The following is a 16,012-nucleotide window of genomic DNA, read 5'->3' as shown; positions in this document are numbered from 1 at the left end:
CTTCCCTGTGATAAGGTTAAACATGACAGAATAAGCTGAGTTACGCTGTCTGCACTGCTGGCTGACATGGTTTAGCTGATTTCAGTAATTTCAGTTAGACAGCCCTGGATAGGAGCACAGCTTGTCTTGTGCTGAAGGCATATGCTTGCTCAGAGAAGATTCCGGTGAAAAAGACCATGTGCTCAAGCTTCAACAGAAACTACACCACAAGTGATAAGAAGCTTTACTTCCAGAGTGAAATGTTAAATTTTCAGATAAACTGAAAAATAAGAGTGTCTGCAGTACTGCCATCTGATTTCCCCAACCAGTGGCTACAGATTTTAGAGCCTATGAGCTGTAGTTAAGACATCTGTCTGATTTCTTTAATAACAAGACAAGGAATAGTAGTTCACCTCCAGGCAGGCTCAGTGAGTTGGGATCCTAGTTCTATTGATAGACAGGACAGGATTTCTCAAAGCTTTTTAGTCAGTAGAATTTTCTCTCACAAATATGTTATGGGAGACAGGCTGCTCAGCACCTAGATAAATATCTAGTAAGCTGAGACTAGAAAACAGTAAGAAAAACTGTGTGTGTGACCTCGGCTGTTATCTGTCCCAGAAGCAAGAAGTAATGAAAGAATAAAGATAGTGGTGATATGAACTCTTTATAAAGCAAAACCATAGATGAAGGATTTCAGGGCCCTTATCACTTCATGTGTTTCCTAAAAAATAGTTGCATGAGTTTAATACAGTTCGAAGCATAGCTTCTTCACAAAAGAAGAGCGTTCCTGACTCCCATTAGCTAATTTGTGTTATAGATATGCTAGGGTTTTTCTGTGTTCTTATTTTTGCAAATACTTTTTCCATAACTGGTCGTCATGTGTGTCTGTATAGATGTTCTCACATTGATTTAAACTGGATTTGGTTTAGGCACTGCCAATTCAATCCTTAAGTGAAATGAACTTGATATAAATATAAAGTAAGAGTTTCTAAGTGTACAAAGTTAAATAATTTGGTTTTCATTTAATATAATTAACTTGATACAATATATTCATACGAAATGGATCTATATAACCTATACAGTTAGAGAGAACTGGTTAAAAAGTCCAGAATGAAATCTCATGTAATAAAATTCCTGCAGACTGCCCATTCACAAGACACTATAGAGGAAACACAACATTCAAAATTTTGTAAACACTTCGTTATCATTGCCTCCACCTCACAAAACTATTTCAAATTTTGCTTTTTATGCAACTTGGTTAAGTAAGTTGAAGTATTTGAGGCAGAGCTTGTTATCCAAGTTAGTCAGCTGGCCCATCAGGGGACTAAGTAATTTCATGTCACATGTCATGGGTTTGTATGTGACATAGCATGATTAATACCTTGGGGGATAAGGGAGAGAAGGAGAAGGCCTAAACTCATCAAAAAATTTCAACACAAAGAACCCTTGTTAAAGACATGCAGTATTTTTAGTTTTCCTCATGTGTGCATGGGAAAAAAGGGACATTTGATTCAGGAAGTATGGCAAATCATGCCATTCCTGCATACATTTTATCTGTAGCTAAAAGAAGGATACAGATTTTCATTGGCTTTCATTTGCTGGGGTTGGGAAGGATTCTTGTTCCTGTTTTATTTGGAGGTAATTTAAACCAAATGTTTGATAAGCATCCTGCTTTTTTTTTTAACTCACTTGTTATACTGGAAAAGAAATACAGTTATCTCTAGTAGGCTGAAAAGTGAAAACATTACCTTTTTTATTTTTAAAAAGAGGTGGGAGCAATTGATAGCAGTCCCTGGCCAGAAAGTCAGAAATTCTAAATTTTTAGCAAAACAGCATTTTATGGAAGATTGCTATTCTGGGTGAAAAAAACTGCTTGATTTTCTGTCTGGCCACCTGTATCAGTATGTAGGTGGATATTGTCAGGAATTCTCCAGCCTTTTTGTTGGTGAAAGACTAAATTAGTTCCCTTAACCTTTTTACCTTCCATCTATTCATGAGCAGGCAACTTGGTTCAGGCCCAGTTTTTTTGGGAGGCTCTTATAAACTTCACTTTCGCTTCCAGAGCAGTGGTTTCAGTTTTTTTTCACATGGAAAATCTTTTCAGTTTCCTCCAAAAGAATTAAGTTTTTCCATAGAAAATGTTAGTTTTAACCAAACTTTTTGGAAAGTAACTTGGACAGTTCTGCTTTATGGTCCCTGTGCTGTAGAAAACAGTCTGTACCCACTTTGTATTACATTAACCTCACTCAGAAGCAGAATCTGAGCAGAATCATACACAGCTTTTGAATACTTGAATTACTACTAGAAACATTGCATTTTAAATCAAGCTGCTTCAATTTCTATTGAAGAAACAGCAGGCTACTTTTGCTGTCAATTCAAGTGTGTGTGGTATCTGAAAGAAGTACTGACTTAAAAAATAGAAAGCATGCAAAGTGTATGATGAGTTCTGGCTGCCTGTCTTATTCTAAGTACTATGAAAACCTAACCCCTTCTTGAGGCTGCTAGTCGGTCTTCATTCTTTTCAACTTCAAGTAAAGAAGTCCACTTGGTTTTGTTTAGGATCTTCCTCGGTAAATTTATCCTGATCTATTTTATGAACCTTTTCCCACTTCTCAGTCCATCATTTATGGAGCATCAGACTTCATCTCGTTTCCCTTTATATATGATTCTTGGAAAGATCTTTTTCTCTGGAGAACAGATAGGAAAAATGTTTTTGTATCTCTCAACCTTGTTGTGGTTTTCTGCTGAAAACTTCTTTTTTCCTGTATCTCTTAATTCCTTTCCTCCTTTCATGTGCATTATTAACATTGCCCCTAAATTATTTACTGTAGCTCTGTAAAACGTCATTAGTGAGAGTTTTCTCAGTGGTGAGGAGAGCTAAAAACTAGCTCGCAGAGAATTGAAGGAGCGCAAGAGAAAGAGAAACAGAGAGGCTGAAGAAATACCACTGCTTTATAGAGGGGTAGAGAGTAGAATCTTGAGGCTGGGGAGAAAAGGCTAGAAAGTGGACAATAGTGCTAAAGAGATGCTGAAGATAAAAGAGGGAACTAGTAGTGACATTAGGGAGGAAAAATAAAGGAATTACATTAACTTGAAAGTAGGAGTACTGATGTTAAAGGCCATTACAATGCATCCAGTGACTGAATGGCTGTGAATGAGGCAGGAGATGGGTTTGTTCAACAAAGCAGAAAAATCATGAAGGTAACCTGAGAAAAGGAGAGCTGATGCAAAAGAATAGCGATGTTTTAGCTGTAATATGTAAAGAGATAGATCTTGGATAGAGAAATGATGGCATAGTTCAAAATCTTCATAGGTCTACCATTGAGGAATAAGAAATGAAGATTTTTTTGGTAGACCAAAGCTTTGGAAAAGAATAATGAAAAAAAGTTCATAAAAGGAAGATGAACAACTGTGAAAACTTCAGTGAAACCCTAAGACATGGTCCTGACGCTGCAGACAGAAGCTACAGGAAAGCAAAAATGCATACTCATGGAGGAGAGAAATAGGAAAATAATACTAAGACAATGGAACAAATCATAGGCTTAAAATTACAAATGAAAGAGTTGAAAGAAATGGGAAGGCGGGGGGAAACAGGTGAGGAATAAAAGTTTTTCAAGAATATGGAAATATCTGAAAAATGGTGAAATGTCATTGTTTTTTTTCTCTACTAACTTGTTTTCTACTAGGATTTTAAGGCACCTTTAGCTTCATTGTCCTTTAACATCATTTTGTGTCTCAGCGGTATCTTATACACAGCCTTTAGCTAAAGCAGATGTGGCATATTTTCAGTTTTGGGATTTTGTATCGTATACATAGTTTTCCTGTAAACATGGGACCATATACATATATTATATATATATACATATATATATATATATATAGTACATATAGTAGAGGCAATGGGGATATTTATCATCTTTCCCAGGTACTAGCCGACAGCAGGTCTAAAGCAGCCATTGGATCTTCAGGCTAAGACATAAAAAAGTGTATTTTCCAAGCCATATGCAAGTATGAAACGTGTAAATCCATTTAGTCACTAATGGGGTTTATCCTTACCAACCTGTGCATAGCTTTGCAAATTTACTTACAAATGACCATAGTGTAAAATTCAGGCTACTCCTGTGGGAAAATTCTTTTTTTATTATTTTTTTTTATCCCCCCCCCCCCCCCCCCCCCCGGTAATTAATACTTAGATAACATTTAGATTAAAAGTAACTATTCATGTCAAAATCTGGCATGCTTTAAAGTGACACATTCACTGAATCTTTGTTAAACTACAGCAGTCTAATCCTTTTTGCCCTCCTCTGGCAGGTTTACCATGGAATTTAATACTGCACATGTATGGGATTATGCCTCAGAATTGCAGACTGAGAGACTGCACATGGATGCTGCATAGATGCACATGGATTAAAAACTGAGAATCTACGTAGCACGTTTTCTTATGAGTGAAATAGACTAAGTTTAAATGGTCATTTTTATCTGTGTTTTTTTTTAAAAAAAAAAACACCACCACCACCAAAGAACTGTAAACAGTTCTATCAAAACCTCTTTGAACATAGCTAGCCATAAAAAACTGATACCATGTGATTGCTGTAACACCCAATTTGGCCCGAGGATGGAATCCTTCATGGACATATCTGCATGTGTGTTTGAAAAGATTTAGTGGGAAATACTGAATTGTTTGAAAATGCTGTGGGCACTTTATTTAAAAAAATACTATGATCCAGACTTTCCTACAAATAGTTAGCACAGCATGTTCCCTTCCCCTCTATATTATGTTATACATAAGCAAACCCCAAAACATTTTTAGGCAAATATGTATGTTTGAAAGCCTGTTTGTAAGCTTAATGTGAAGGCACTTTGAGGGATCAAAAGCCAATTCTGCATCTTTGTTACATGGCCATACTAGGCTGACAAGATTCTGTCAGTATCACACGCATTCTGCTAAGATCTCCAGTTTACAGCACATAAAAGTGGAGTGCCGATAGGCTTCACAACACACTGTTCAGAACAGCATCTGGAAAAAACTCATTTGGAATATTTATCATTAGGAATCTGATTTGTCATATGGAGGAGCAGTGAATGTTTTGAATGTAAATTGGAGGAGGACCCTTGGAGGCAAGACTTTGAATACGAATGGCCTATCATTGTAGCAATATTCTGCAATCCCATCAGATGGGCAGACAAGCAGACTGAAGACTGAGCCATTTGCCAGAAGGGAGTGACAGTTTGTTTGCTATGACAGATGACATTTTAGTATCATGACAGGCTGATTTCACGAAAGGAACAAGTTCCTACAAATGTTTCAAGATAGTGATTTTCTTTTTTAGTTTTTTTAATGTGGTTTTGTGGGAAGCAAAAAACCCAACAGAGTAAAAAGTGAATCTAGAATGCTTTATTTTTTTTTAATATGATTATATATAATAGCATGCACTAAGGATAATGAAGTTCAGGGTTGATCCTTGTTATGAGTATTTTTGCATTCCTGCTTGGTTGCTTGCTTTCAGCAGACCTTAAGGAACTACTGGGGGAGGGTGTGGGGCAGGGTGAGGGTTAATGTTAATTTAAAATAACAGACAGGTATGGTAGATTTGTATCAGTGATTATTGGCTTATAACAGAAGCACCTTCAGAGCGATTTATGGTAAAAACACACAGGACACTGCAAACAATATCTCTAGCATCTTGAAATGCTGAAATCTTGATGTTGATAATAGATCTATAATTTTAAGGAATTAATAACTTTATTATTTAAAAAAATAAAAATATTGGGTGGGTAATTTATTTAGTAACATAGAAAGACTGAAAGGTGTTTTCATGCTTCAGGAAACATTAAACATTTTGATTTGAAACTCATAAAAATGTTTTATGAAACCAGAGTAATGTAAAGGATTTTATGGGTCTCTAGGTGCTCAAAATTTCTAAGCAGCACGATATCTTCTATTAGGTGTATTTTTCTTCTGCCCCTAAGTTTGAAAGTTGTGGCTAAAAATGTTTGGCTACTTATTCTGCTATGAAAATGTATTTTTTTCCTTTATTTATCATGTCTACTTGTCATTCAGTACTTTGGTGATGATCATGGAGATAGACCAAAGTGAAGTGTTCCTTTAAATATTCTTACTTGGGGAAATATGTAATGAAACTGTAGCTGACTTCAGTGGAAGCGGCGTTACTGCAAACCCCAGCAATCTGGATGTCATGTGCACAAAGAGACTATTAGATAGGATAATTATGGACTGAAAAGTAAACAGAGGTCTGTCATAAGAGGCCAGCAGTACAACTATCTCTACAGATGAAGAACAAAATATGTTCATGACCAGTGTTAAAAACCTTTGAGAGACATGGAGGTATGTCATCCTGCCATTCTAGCACAAATTAACTAATTTTTAACTCTGATCGAGTTAAATGTGATAAAGAATATGCTTAAGTTGTATTTGCTTCTGAACATGGTTAGAAACTTTGAAATGGAAGCTAGACCAGAAGGAAGGTCCATGTTTTACTTGAAAAGTAATCTCTGTTGTCCAAATAATAATGCCAGTTTCCAAACATTTTTTTTCTGATAAAAGACAATCCACACCAAAAAAGTGATACAATTTCCTCTTCTTTCCTTATATTGTCCTATGAGATTTTTCATTAAGGTGAAGGTCTGTCACCACAGAGGAAGTATAATTTTGACAACATCCTGCTTTGTATGTTCTTTTGAAGATGAAGGAAAATGTGGATGTGCTGCTTATCTCTTGATGAAGGCAGACACCACAACATTGTAACTGAAAATAGAACCGCACAGATGTTCCTGATAGGCTGAGAGTTTTAGATTCATATTATATGTATATTCGTAACAATTATGTGTGTTTCAATTCAACATTTATGTATGTGTCAATTCAGTCTTTGCATGCAAATTATGGCCATGCAAAATGGCATGCAATCAGACATGATAGAGGTGGAATAACAAAATAGGATAAAAAATGTTGGCTGGTGGGAAAACAGGTAAATGGAAACTAAACAGCAAATTCTCCAAGACTTTCATTGTCTCTTTTCTGCACAATGTGCAAGTGTCTTCAGAGCTTATGATGGGCACAATGTAGAATTACCCTTACATGATAAACTTTTTTTTTAAATTTGTTTAATAAAATCACCATGACAGTTTTGTACAGAGAAATGTGTGCAAGTGACTTTTTGGAGGTTTAACTCCAAATAGGAAAAGACTTGGCAGATGCCATTATGAACTGCAAACATGAAAATAATATCTTATTAAGTCTCCAGTTGTGACAGCTAACCAGTATAATATTTACCTAGATGGGAGGCAAATGCTGAGAGCAGAAGGCTATTCTGGGTGCTAAATGGCAGTTAGATATCCTACAGCCCCATAGTGGTGGGATTTTTATAGGAGAAAACAGAATGGTGTGTCTATCACGGCCCCACTGAAATGAGAGCAGTTCAGCACTCCTTTTAGATATTACATTCTCTATTCCTTAAAGCACATTTTTAATGCAGCATTGAAAAAGGAGACTGTGTCCCATTGAAACAGACTTCATATCATCTCTGCATAAGCTCTTGTACATTTTTTGTGATTTTAGCAGCTGTTTGAAACTTCCAGTCTGAGTGAGGAAGGGGTATTCTACTGGTGAGAACTGAGAGAATTCACCGAGCTCAATGCCTGGTTGCTGTATTAATAAAAATCAAATGAAAAAAGCAATCTGATTAAATTATGTGTGCCTTTTCCTATGCTGGTGGAGCTTAACTAAGCAAACAGAAGCAGTGAAGTAAATCAGTGTTGGTTTATTAAAGATCAGAATTCAATATCTCGATAGTTGATGGGCTTATGCACCAGTGTTCTCACTGTTTAGCCTGTCTATGCAATGAAAGTAAACACAATGACACTGTGGGGACTCTTGTTTGGAAAGTGACACTTAGAAAAGTCTAGTTTTCTTGCAAGGAAAATGCTGCCCTATCTCTTACTTCTTGTCTCTTGCCAAAAGATTATCATGAAAACAAGAATCTTAATATTGTTTGCTGATGGTGATGTCATCCTCTGTAACAGAAGCATTCTCCTTGAAATATCCTCCACGTCTGTAGACATAAATGTCCCTTACCTCAGCAGCTTTTCTTTTAATATTCTTTTCTGCACAAATACAGATTCCCCCTCACATTGATCTTAGTGCACTGTCAAGACAGCAGGTTTTGGGGCAGGGTGGGGTGGGGTGGGGTGAGAAGTTAAGGATGTTTAATCTAGTCTTTAGGACTCTCAAAGTTTATACGTTGCAATAGGGCACTCTGAGTATTAGGGGGCTTATAGGACATCTCCAGAATAATTTATTGTAGTCTGCAGGATGGAAAAGCTGTCAGTTAGATCCATCTTAGTAATGTAGGTAATACTTGGCTTCTGTAAATTTAGAAACCAAAAATACCTGCTCCTCATGACTGGGGTTGGTTGATGGCTTTGTTATGATCAGACCAAGTACAGACTGAGAATTTAAAATGTTTCTTTTATACTTGCCTCATACTAATGATGATCAGTCACCATACCTAATAAAAGGCATCACAGAACTGTGCTTGCTGGTACACTTGTAGGAGCTACTCAGCTTTCCCGCAGAAAGCACTTTTATAAGCAGGCAGTTGTCCAGGCATCATTAGGTGTTAAGTATTATATTGTGTCTGTAGATACAAACTCACATACTGGAACATAGAAGTAGAGTTCTGTAAAAGAATTACCCATTTAATACCTAAGACAGGTATATAGGAATCAGTTAAAAATCTGTGCTTTGGTGCTAGTATTCAATACCGTATTAATATGCAGTGAACACCTTAATCCCCTCTCCCATCTTTGCTGGTAGTCACAAACTATGCAAAGCCTTGAGAATTGTACTCAGCTGCTGCTTTCATCTGTTGTCTCAGAATGACAGAGATAAGAGGAGCCCAGTCAGAGACATAAGCAATCAAGAACACATATGCAATGCTCTTTAGAAGAACAACTCCTGTTTGTGTACCAGGAACCCCTTCGCACACATGATGCTTTATGAGTTACGAAGTTCATAACATTCCAGTTGTGAACAGCTAGAAAATTTCATTTTCTTTGCTGTTTGGATGCTTCATGCTTCAAAACTTCAAGAGATCAGTGAAGGCTATGTGGAGACAGGCAGCTGTAAAGTTATTTCCTTGGATAAAAGCTAAGTCCAATCCATAAGTGAGCTTGGCAGGAGCTATCTCTTTCTTTAAATAAGTGATTTCCAGAAAGTTAGGATAAATGTCAGTCATGTAATACATGTGATAAAAGTAAGGGCCATCATCAGAGCTTCTTGGAAATTTTGTAATAAAGCAGAACTTGTGGCATTCTGGGAAGCCATGCGGTCTAGTGAAACAGGAACACCTGCAGTTTCTGACCAGGCATGTCATTGTGACAGACCTGCCCTCAAAGTGTCAGCTGGTGCTGAGAAAAAATGATGTTCTTCTATTAGCAATGACAAAATGAGGAGAAATATTATCACTGAGAAGATACAAGGAAATAAGCAGATATTAAATGATTCCTCTTTCCTGGCTTGTGGGAAAAATTTAAAATATCGGTTTCAGCCCAGTTAATAGTAAAATTAAAGAGTGAAGAAATGTGGGTTTCCTTTGAAAAACTGCATGAAATTGTGTGAATTGAAAAAGCATAGATGTGGGATGGCGACTTTCAGAACAGGTCAATTCAAAGAATGAATTCTCTTTGTCTGTGCCTCTGGCATGTGAGGAGAAATGGTGCTCTTGAAGTTTCTTCTTGCAGACTAGAAAGAATTTGGGCATGATCTTGAAGGAAGAGATTACTATTAATTTTGCAAGTGCTGAATGGCAAAGGAATCTATCTGATGAGTCAGGACTGTCTGCTCCTTGTGCAGAGGCTAGGAAAAAGCAAAATCAGTGAGAGGGGAGACAGACCAGTTTGCATTTCAGCCTCCAAAGGGACAGGAGTTTCTTTGCTGTCATTGTGCACAATTTTAGTGAGACCTTCTGTCTACTGAAACTCATTTGCAGAGAAATTGGTATTGTTTGCTTTTCTCAGTGGTGGCCAAGTTTACAGAGAGCAGGGTATGAGTATTTCTATTGAAATATAAGAAAACAAGTGAATATGTACTTACTTGTTGCCTCCGAAGAGCTAAAGTGTCTCCCCTTTCCATTCAATGTCAGTTTTTAGCATTAAATTAAAGACCATCCCAGACCTCACCTTGTTCATTCAGACCCTTTCTAGGCATTTATAAAGTCAGCAACCAAGTCTCAGTAGTTCTTTCATGGCCGTATGTGAAGAAGGCTAAGTGAAAATCACATTTGAACACTAAGAAGCAATAAATATAGCACAGAAAAATTAAATTGGTAGTTATTTTCTGAAAAGCCTTAAAAAGAAGGTAAGCTTTTTTCTTGGATGTTGAAAGACATCTAAGCCACCTGACCCGCTGTAGGTTTTGATCAGGGTTAGAATTTCTTTCTAGAAGGGAAGGGAAAGAAGAACCTAACATTACTAACCTAGTCTATGTACAGGGTTAATGACAAAATCTCAATACATAAATTTTATTAGTTCAGTGCTGAAACATTAACACTACTTAGAAAAAAGAAAAAAGTACAAAAGCTAACTTGGTCAGATGAGGACATGGACATGCTTTATAACTATTTTAAGCTGTATCCTAAATACTAGGATGGTTACTTCGATAACACCTGCTCTCATTCAAAAGTCTGTATATTGAACTCCCTTAGCAGAAGCTGGGCTCAAACCCAGTGCTGACTATACAATCCATTACTGAATAAACACTGGCTGGTTGGTAGCCATATTGACCTTTAGCTGTGATACTGAAATCCAGTTGCCAACATTGCCACCTCCTGCTTAATTGGCACTGAATAAAATGTGTTTCCAAGGGAGTGGACAACAGAAGTCATGGTTGCCTGAAATATTAACACATCAAAAGAAGCATGTAATTTATTCCTTTGAAAAATGGATGCATAATAACATCTAGCATAATAAATCTTTTTCTGCAAGGATTATGATGACTGCAAGAAGGAAGACCATGGTCTATTTGCACAGTACTTGTTTCATCCAAGAAGCTATTTTGGTTTTGTACCAAAGTCTTAGTGGTGCACTTAGATGGCACCTCAGTCCACCTTTTATTAACACCCAAGTTTACCTTTTTTTGTTGAGACAAATTAGTCTTATTACTAAAATTAATTGTAAATAGGAAGCTGTTAAATATACCATAAAGATATATTTCACCACAACGTATGACAGAGAGAGATTGATTGCTGATGTTACCATTTCCATCCAATAAGACTTCAATAATTTACTGAAACTATTAAAAATTTTAACTTTTAAAATAAATATGAAGTGATGACATGAAAGAAGAGACTTCACTTCAGTGGATGATGCTAGAAAGGGCTATGTTAGGACTGTGCACTGGCAGAACACTGCTAATGAAGTGGTCAGTGAATTTTAGTGTCTTTTATAGAGTTATTGTTTAGGATGAAACTCTGCATATACTCCTTTTACTAAACATCATAGGAAAAATTAGATCTTTGTATGGATGCAATAGCTCTATAGAAAACCTGCCTAATATTCTGAGGTAACCTAACAAGTTTTCTTTGAAAGAGTCTTTATTATAGATCCAGCTGTCTTTACTCCGAAAATAAGAAAGGCCATTTCCTCTCCCTCTGCCTACAAAAAGCCTGGCAACAAATATAATCATTGAGTATATGCAAAAGTTACCTTTGAAACATATCTAGTGTATTTATAGGCATCTTTCAGTATAACAGGAGGAAAGAGAAGCATCATCACAGGAATATTCAGCTCCCTGGAGGCCACTAGCAAATGCTTCAAAGGTCTCCCTAGAGGGGGAAAATAGCACTTTACAGCAGAAGTCACAAATTTGCAAGTATCCTGGGCAAATTAAAAAATTCAGTGATTCAGTCTCACTAGAAAACTCACCATTATATTAAGATGTGTCACCATTATAAAAACATCACTTTTTCTACCTCTGAAGCTTTAAAAATGGAACATTCGGTGTGTATCTGAAGAGCTAGAAAAACCCTCAAATGATATTTCATGTGACTTTTTCCGCCTCCTGTATGTCCCTTTTTGTCTCAACACCCATGTAAATATTTTTTTGATAACTCTATGGATCTGACATGAGAAACATCATTTCATTTAGAATGGAAAATAATGAAGAGATTAAGTGAAAGTACTTACCCCCTGTAGTGCATCCATCAGGCCCATGATTGTTTCCTGCTCGCAACTAAGCAGATATTGATGCACTTCATTTAGTGGATCAGAATAATCTCCTTAAAGACAGAAATGCTTACCTTTTTCTATTTCTCCCTGTAAGCAGAAGTGAATACCCTTGGGTTTTTAACCTCCCCCTGGACATGAAACAAAGAGAACAGAGGTTCTTGCTTTGCCATGCATCCCACTGGATGAAATCATGAGCAGCCGTACTGCAGCTAGCTCCATATCCTGCCACACTGTCATTTGTGGCATTGAAAACCTCCCATTAGCCTTCACTGTGGCAAAAAATCCCTGCCATACAGAACCTGACCTCAGTGCCTTTAGCTTCAGCATGAGCATGTTGCCTCTTGAAGCCATGAGGGAACTGGATTACTCCTTTATTGATCAATTGCTGAGTTAGAAATCAATGGGTAATTGACTGTTAACCTCTGTGAGATGACTCATGTGCTTAAGTCAGGCACACAGTTAAATAGCTTGCTGAACAAGTGCCTACATACTGTCTGTAGCTTCTGTACACAAATTTGTCAGCTTTCCACATGGAAAAAAAAATCTTCCATAAATGAGCCATACAGAAAAGAATAAATCTGTTAAGGGATAGAGTGCAGTACCATTCCATATTTAAGAGACAGCACACACACACACACACACACCCCCCATTACTGAGGCAACCAAAGGTGCCTTGAAAGATTGCTAGAAATGATTAAGGGTTCTTTATTTTAGATTGATAACTGCAGTAGCAAGTGTGAGAAGGAGAGCAGGCAATTGAAGTTGATGGGATCATTGTGTGCCTGCCTAACATCACTGGCTTAACATTTGTATTTTAGACTGTCTCTTAGACTCTCTTTTGCCTAATAACAGCATGTAGTGAAATAAAGAGTTCGTTCTGGAGGTAATTGTTATGTGGTGGAATATAAACAAGACCCATTCTGCAGTATATTTACCACAGTGCATATTTATGAGGTGGGTTTAATTAAAAGTCAGGAACACCAGAGCTATTTTTTAACTAGATGCCTATTATCTAGTGTCAAATGCTTGGTTTTAATCACGCATTTTATACCATTGTGACCTAGATCACTGCCTGTGGCATACAAGATAGCGTGTTGTCTTTCCCGAGAAGATGTAGCCAAGCTTGATGGATGTTTTCTCATTCCTAACCTCATTACTACTGGCTTCCCATCCATCTAATAAAATGCTATGATAGAGAGTGGGAAGGTGCTATAAATCATAATATTCCAGCCGCTCCAAGCAGATTCATTAGAAATGCTGACTATATATCTCGCACACAGAAAGTCAACACACAAAGTAGGTTGTTGCTTCTGCCTGTGCTGGAGACATCCCCTCACTCCCTCCAGTCAAGTTAGGATTTGTTTTTAATGGCAAAGATGACATTTAATGAAGTTCTGGATGGCAGGCTGCTTTGACCTGATTAACTCAATAAATATTCCAGCTGTTACTAGTTTTAAACTGTGCTGCAGCCTGTTAGCCTCACTCACATTGTTACTCCACCACTGAGATACGTAATTGCTTACTAATGAACATTTTAAATTTTTTTGAGTGAGGTAAGAAACTGAGACATCCTACTTTACTACTGTTTTTCCAGTGTTTTCCTTAAGGAAGGGTATCCTGTTTCTCATTTAGTCTTAAGGCCATATCGCTGATGGGAGTATATAGTGGGAGGGGGGAGAAAGTGTCATGGCTATCTTTTGTTTCAGTCTATGAAAGAAAATGGGACTATGAAAATAAAAATGTCCTAGACTTGTGCCTGGAGAAGGAGAACTGAATCGGCCACATCCTCTGAAGTCCAGGCTATGATTTTTCACTTCAGAGTCATATGGTATTTAATTTAGGTTTTGCTTTTTAGTGGAATCTGCACACTTGAAGAGGTAATGACAGCTGTGATCTTTGCAAAAGGGGCAGGGTCACTAAGGGAAAGAAAAAACAGTAAAATAGAGGAAATAGCAAGCAATTTTAATGCAATTCAGCTCTAAAAATTGCAGTGTGAGTATGACTGTTGCTGTTCCAGGTGTTTGGATTTTCTTAACGCTCCTGTGGCAGATGCTCAGAGTTGCTTATATTCTCCTGTGCAGTTTTCTTTTGTGACAAATTTTATGTAGCCCTTATGAGCCTGTCATTCAAGAGATTTTTGTGGGAGATCACCCAAAGCTGTACACCTGCCTGTAGCCTGGTATGTCTTAGTACTGCAGGTCTCACAGAGACTTTTCCCTTTGGACTGAGTTTGTTGGAAGAGCCATAGTATCCAGCTTTCTTTTCTTTCAAATATGTTGCAATTAATAATATAAAAACATCAGACACCTTTCCACTGGAATTTAAACAAGGAGTATATTGGTCCTTAGACTTCTTTCATCGTATCTGACATGGAATGTCAGGCAAGCATATGGGCCTAAGCAAGCTGATGGAAGGCAGTGGTGCATACAGCTTGGAGGAATTCATCAGGGGACACCAGTGGGCTCTTCTGTCTGTGCTCAAAGGCTATTTCTCTCCATTCAGAGGAGAAGAGATAGTGTGTAAGCTGGTAGTATTCTTTATTAAATCCTTGAGGGGAAAATGCAATTGTGTTTGTATGTTATCTGCAAGCAGTGTTTTCATTATGACTTGCTGTGATCTCTAGTACTTAGTGTCAAAGTGATTCAGGGAAAATGATTGATAGCTGTTATTAGTAATCCATGGCTTTACGAATGTACAAATTAAAAGTAATCAGAGAGAGAGGGGAATTGTACATCAGTTAACATAATCCATTTATTTTGAAACATACACTAAAGAGTGGCATTCATCTTTATTGCAATGGCAAGTCTCAGCTTTGTGGTGATATTAAGCAGATGATGGTAAAACATACAAAGGATTTACTTTAACAACATAGCAGCCACTTTCTTGTTCCGGAAGCATTCCCAAAGTTACGCTTAGGAAACATCAATATCTCCCTGAATTGCAAGGAAAAATTTTAAAGTGTCTGCCAAATGCAGCTTCCACTGGGGAAACTCAAGGACCTCTGTCACCTCACCTGATGCTGCACTGGAGTTCTCAACCTCTTTCTGTCCCTATAAATCTAAATCCAAATTGGCTTCTGATTGGATGCATCTAGAATAATTACATAATAGAATAATTACATAAAGAACTGTCACATTTGGGGTTTGGTATTTGGGGGTTTTGTAGTTTTGTGTTTATTTATTTACTTACTTAAACACACTCATCAAATGGAAGGGTTATATGTCAATATGCAGAACTCATGTAAAATCTGCAAAATGAGTAACACAGCAGAGGTGTCTGTTAGTACTATATAATCAATGGCCAGATGTAAAAGTACAACAGGACAGGATAGGATGACTTCAGTTGAATTGTCTAGCAATTATTCTAAATACTTTTATAATTAAACAGCAAACACCGCATTTTTATACTTGGTTGTTTTTGGGTTTGTTTGCTTTTAAAGTTGTTGCGTTCACCTATTGCTATGTGTGGTGTTAACAAATGGACTCTTAATATAAAGAAAGTCTTCTATAAAGATAATTATTTTTGTTTAAGGCCTACAGAATTTAATCCAGTTAGATAAACATGCAGAATGCAAGCTATTTAATAATACCTGTTGCAAACCATGCTTATATTCTGTCTGTTTAGCATGTAGAGATTCTTCTTGAAGAAACCCATGGTTAAGAAACACTTTGTACCGTGCAGAAAAGAAAAATCCTGGAGGAAGACACCAGAATTATCACATGCTTGAAGGAAAATACATGATGCCAGAACCATTCCTGCTTCATGGTATTGCTGTTCACAGATTGTTAAT

This window comes from Falco punctatus (assembly GCF_963210335.1).
Source record: "Falco punctatus genome assembly, chromosome: Z".
In the NCBI taxonomy this organism is placed as follows: Eukaryota; Metazoa; Chordata; class Aves; order Falconiformes; family Falconidae; genus Falco; species Falco punctatus.
This window is presented reverse-complemented; position numbering follows the sequence as displayed.